Here is a 6,000-nt window from a genome sequence, read left to right as displayed (position 1 = left end):
AGCCCAAGGCTCACAGCTCCAAGGCAGACCTGGAGCCGGAGGTTCTCAGCTGAACCGCACTCCATTTCGGACTCACAGAAACGGGGACGACACAAATGGTGTTTTTTAGTGACCAATTTTGTTCTGCACCCACAGATAACTGACCCAGGCATCATAAGTTTACCTGGTCTGGAACCAAACTCCGGGTCTTCAGCACTGCTTCCAATAGGCCCCTCCTCTCACAGCTAGTGGCTGAGCCAGCAGCAAAGCCTATCAGCTGTCTTCAAAATACACTGGTGCCTCCCTTCACAAACTTAATTTGTTTCATGATTCTGGGGAAGATGGCTGCAGCCGTGTTCATCACCTGGTGGGTAGTTTGTGAACAGAAGCAAAATTTTGCCAAGCGCTTCTGCTTGTGAACCAAATTGTTTGTGAACAGCAGCATTCGCGAATGGAGGTACTTACTGTTGTTCTAAAGTCTGACGCCGACTCCTCACCCACCAGCCTGCTGAGCCACCGCCCTTTGGGATGTGGATTGTTGCAACCCTCTCTTCCCTGCACTCCTACCTTCCCTAGCCTTCGGCAGAAGGCCACAGATCTGCTTGAGTGGGGTCCCTTACTCCTCTGCATGAAGCTCCCCAGGGCTGCCCATCTCCCTCATGGCAGGCAGACTCTATTCAGACTCAAGAGGCCCGATGGGGCCTGATCTCCATCTGCCTCTCTCCTTCTCCACTCTCCTCCCAATCTTGGCGGCACCTGCTGTTCCTGGCCCCTCCAATGCTCATTCCCTTCTCAGGGCCTTTGCACATGTTGTGCTCCCACCAGAAGCCCTGGGTGCCTTCCCTCGCAAAGGAGCCTTGTCTGTTTTGTTCTTTGCCACATCTCCAGGCTCCAAGAAGGTCTTCTCTGAATGTTCACTGAATAAGTCCAGGTGGAGGGAATGCTGTGCTCTACAGCTGCGAGCCCAGACTGACCCTCTGGACTCACTGTTTGTGGTCTTCCCCTAGCTCCCTTCTTTGTGCAGTACCTTCTCGTTGGAGTACTTCGATCTTTGGTTCACCATTTATATTTGATAGTGAAATACCGAGTTCATTGATTTAGGTAGTTGGCATGACTTTTTGTCTTTACTGGACTTCCCTTCAGGAGAGAGCTGATTCCATCACATGTGTGCGCCTGTGTCTGTGTCTGTGTGTGTGTGTGTGTGTGTGTGTGTGTGTGTGTGTGTGTGTGTTGTGTTTGGGATGTGGTCTGATGGATATACGAATGGCAAGCGTGCCGGTTAAACCTGATTGCCCACTTCCCTGGAGAAGTGATTGGACTGGGGGCATTAACCTCACCATGAGCTAATGCAGGGATGGGCTCATGAGGCTGGAGGAGGTGGGTCACGGAGGCCTTGCCTTGAGGACCATGACTGGTCCCTGGCCCCTTCCTCTCTGGCTTTGTCCCTGTGCTTCGCTTCTTGGCTGTCACATCCTTCTGCCATGATGTTTCTGCCTTGGAACCAGCCAACCGTGAAATTGTGAGCCACAGTCCGTGTACTGGCCTTACATTGTGGGTGTCAGGTATTTTGTCTCAGTGAGGGGGAAGCGTTCACTAAAATAGGTCCAGGTTAGCAAGGGCAGACAGGCTGAGTTTCTGTCCTCGGTGTCCAAATGGGGATGGTTTTCTCTACAGTAAGGACTCAACAACCACTAGCGTAGCCCTACACTGTAGTTCAGTTTCTTCAAGGATATTTCCGAGGCTCAGGTCCAGGAGCAAAGGCCACCATCCCTGGTGGGAGCGAGGGACGGCTACTGGGGGTTTTCCTTGCCCCACATTTATCCTTTGTCCCTGACTCTGGTGCGGTGCAGGGGCAGGGCTCTGTCCAGTGTCTTGGAGAGGCTTCCTTCCTCCCCCTGCCCACTGCCCAGCCTCCTGGGAGTCGCGATCTAAGGATTCAGACACCCACTCACATTCCTATCCTCAGCAATTCCAGCAACTTCGTGACTTCATTCTCTGTAATTCCTCTTTGCTACATCATTTTGACGGGTTTCCAGGAAGGGGCCGGTGGTAAACTCAGTTGCTTAGTGTGTTAGATTGCAGAGTTATTACTTGCCTTCTCCCTGTAAAAGGCAGTTTTGTGAATCGACTTGCCTTTGTTCTCGCTTACTGGAAGCCTATTCCTGGTGTTATGAAATTTTACACTGATATACCTCTCAGTGTGGACATTTTTTATTCATCGTGCTGAGTACAGAGTCCGTCCTTTACTTCTGGAAAACGTCCATCGTTTTTTGGATAGTTTCCTAACTATTTTAGCTTCCTAGAATTCCTATTATTTGGAAATTCTATGTCCTGGATAAATTCACCACCTCTCCCATCTCTCTTTTCTTTGGATTTTAAACATCTTCTTTCTGCAAGCTTTCTTCAGCTCTATCTCCCTGTCCTTCAGTTGAATTTGTTTTGGCTAAGCTATTTTTAATTTCTGAGAGCACTTTTAAATCTCTATTTGTTCCTTGTCCTTGCCATTTCTTGTTGATGTAAACAATTATCTTTTCTTACGGCTTGGAAGGTGTCAGCTCAGCTTGTGGGCTTTGTTTATTTTAATCTTCTGGTTCCTCTGGATTTATTCTTTCTCTTTGCTTCAAGCTTTTTCTCTTGCTTGGGATGGCATCCGCAAATATGTGGAGATTCCTGGCTGTCTGCGTACATTTAAGAGGAAGAACAGGCATGGGCTTTGTATGCTGACAAATGAAGAGTGGAGTCATGGGCCAGTCTGGGGTTTCTACAGCCATCCTTTCTCTGGGAGCCTGAGAGACAAGTAGACTTTTGGGAAGCAAAAATAGATGATGCCTTTCCCATTCATGGTATGCACTATTTGCATAATGCTAAGTACAGTAGTGGATAGAGAAAACATGTTTCCTTCAGAGTCTTATAATTTAGTGGAGGAAAAACACAGAAACCCAGCTAATATAAGTTTGGCAAATGCTGTACTATTAGTGACACCTCAAAAACAGTAGTTAGGGGTGAAGAATAAGCCCGAGGCTTCTCTGCAACCCTAGCTGCGTAAGCACAGCTTCTGAGTGACCCTCAGATATGTGAATAAAATTCCAATCAGGAAAATTACCTCGAGCTTTGCTCCTATCACTTTCAGTTCAGCTTTGTAAATTAACAAGTGGAAATCCAAAGTGACAGGCAGGTGTGAAAGAGAACTCACAGAAACAGCTGTTTTCAGGAATAATATTGAAAATACATAAAAGCTGTTAATAAATAAAAAGAAGCCCATATGTGTATTTTTGAAATCCAGAACACTTCTTTCCTGGCTTCTTCACAATTCCTAAGAGTAAATAGATTTGCAAAAAGTTAACCAATTCCGCCCAGATTTCCCAAGATCCTCAAAGACGCATAAAGGAGAGGGTGCGGGCGAGGGCAGAAGACAGTGACTTGACAGTCGCCCGGAAGGAAAGGGGAGGCGCTTGACGGACAGGACAGAGGCCCCGCGGGAAGGTGCAGCTGTGCTGACAGAGCAGGTGCTGGAATCCGGGGAGGCCCGACAGGGACTTGGTAAACTGAGTCAAACGAGATCTCAATGTGTCCACAGCTCCAGGGCACAGGCCACGGCCAGTGGAAATTACTAAACATCAGTGTTCTAACCTTTTTCTTCTCTCTTTTTTTTTTTTTTTTTTACCACAGTGGGGGTGGAACCCAGGGCTCAGACGAGCTAGGCAAGCGCTCACCACTGAACCACCTCCCTGAAGCTGGATATCCTGATGACCGACCAGCTCAGCTCAGTGCTGGGAGGGAATGAGAGAAATCCTTCGTGAGTGACATCTGCAGAAAGACAACTTCTGGGCAGTGTCTTAGACATCAGACTAAGAGACTTCTAGAGATACAAGAAGAAAAGAAGCTGGCATGGTGGCATAGGCCCGCAATCCCAGCACAGGGAGGCTGAGGCAGGAGGATTGAAAAGATTAAGCCCAGTCTGGGGAATTTAGCGACTTTGCAAGACCTTGTGTCAAAATTTTAACACAAAGTTTATAAAGGCTGGGGATGTAGCTCAGTGTGAAGGCCCTGGGATTCAACTCCCAGTGAAGAAGGAGGAGCAGGAAGAGGAGGAAGGTGAGGAAAGGAAGCACAGAGAAATGTAAGAACTAAACAAATTTCAATTTCCCCTTTAAATTGTAGAGAACAAAAGCAGGAAGGCTTTGGGAAAGAAGCACAAAAGCTAAGAGAACCAGGCTGCCAGGGCTCCTGCTGGCCAACTAGGTTTGAAGGTTGGGTTGACCTTTACCTCCACCTTTGACCTAGGCCAGCTTGACCTTTCTTTTAGAAAAGGAACTGCAGGGATTTGTCTGCCCATTCCGGGCGGGTGTCTGCAGGGGGCTTGGTGGGGCCTTCGGGTCTGAGCTGGGTGCAGCCCCAAGACGCGCTGTTGGGGCGTCCAGCAACTGTGCTTAGCAAAGGGCTGAACCGTTAGAACTCAAGGGAACACAAGATACAAGTGCAGCTGTCTTTTTTCAATGGTCCTGGGGTTTGAACCCAGGGCCTTTTTATTTTTTACGTCTTAACTGCTGAGATAAGGTCTCCCCACATCACTAAGTTGCCCAGGCTGCGCTTGACCTGTCCACCCTCCTGCTTCTCAGGTGTGCGCTGCCACGCCCGGCCCAAACCAACCCTTCAGAAGGGCTCGATCGCTCGGGGAGCCACACATCTGCCTCAACAGCCCACAAAGCGGGGTCTCTAGTTACTTCCAAGTGAATAATCAGTGTGCCGGGCACCATGCCGGATGCCAAGAAGGCGGCCGTGACAAAGCAGGCAGGGCCAACCGGGAGGAGGGCAGGGAGCTCCTCCCCAGCCCCTGCCACCCCGATGCCCAGCTCCTCTGTGAAGAAGCAGGTAGGGGCCTGACGTGGCTAAGATCAGGAAGGGGGAGCCTGGGCCCATGGTCGCCACCCCGATGAACACAGCCAGCGCTCCCCCATGCCCAGCTTCAGCCCCACTAGTTCTCCCAGAGAAAAGACAGCTGTCAGTCAAGTAGCTCCCAACCCTCCCTCCCCTCTGAAGAGTTGACAGCCTGCACCACTTGGACCAATCACAGGCCTGCACTGGACCAATCAGCGGGGCTGAATGTGAACCAATCACAAGCCTGCAGCTGCTATAGAAGCAGCAGTCCCTTCCACTTAGGGGTTTTAGTCTAGGAAGCTCCACAAGTGTACCAACACCCTGGTGTTGCACAGGCCCTGTTAAAGTCTCACTCCAGTGGTCCTGTAAAGCTTCTCAGGGGTTATTTCTGGTAGTGGGCTTCGAAAGTCCTATAAATCTACTCAGGTTTCTGAGTAGTGTGGACAGACTGGTCGTCTCAAAGACAGAGCAATAAACGGTAGGGACCGTTAGCCCGGAAGAGCTCCACTGACCAGCAGCCAGCAGGGACCAGCAGCGGAGAGAAGCAGCCAGCAGAGCTGACCCCCAGTGTCCAGCACAGGCCAGCCCTGGACAGCAGCACCCTGCATTACCTGGAGTTGTCAGTGCTAGCATAGCTGTGCCTCACCAACTCCTGATTTCCACTCCAACGGAGCAAAAGAACCTTCAGCCGGTCGGCAACATCTTGGGGAACTTAAAGCCCCACAGAATGAGAACCCAGAATGAAGGGAAATCCAGATGTTAAAATTTACTATAGCAGCTATGCAAATAAAAAGACAAATCAAGCTGCAGGGACAATTAAAAAAGTCCTGAGGAGGTGGTGGGAGATACAAATGTATTCATTATATTTAAATTGAAAAGATGAAATCCTGTGCATAAAGACGAGCTACTGGAGAATTAAGAAGAAAGTCTAGCAACGTGTTGAAAGCAACAGGCAGACAAGGGAAAGCTGCGTGTGAACTGGAGAGGAGGAAGGTATGCAGGGAAGGCCGAGGATAGCAGCCCGCTGGCCTCCAGAAGGTGCTGAGGCCCCGCCATCTAAACGCCATGATACCACGTCACACGACACAAGGTTGGTGAGCAGCCTGGGATTTAGCTCAGTGGTTCCGGCGCCTGCCGAACAAG

This window comes from Heterocephalus glaber, unplaced genomic scaffold (assembly GCF_053883595.1).
Source record: "Heterocephalus glaber isolate CG9 unplaced genomic scaffold, H.glaber_assembly_v1.0 deba00001572, whole genome shotgun sequence".
Lineage (NCBI taxonomy): Eukaryota > Metazoa > Chordata > Mammalia > Rodentia > Bathyergidae > Heterocephalus > Heterocephalus glaber.
This window is presented reverse-complemented; position numbering follows the sequence as displayed.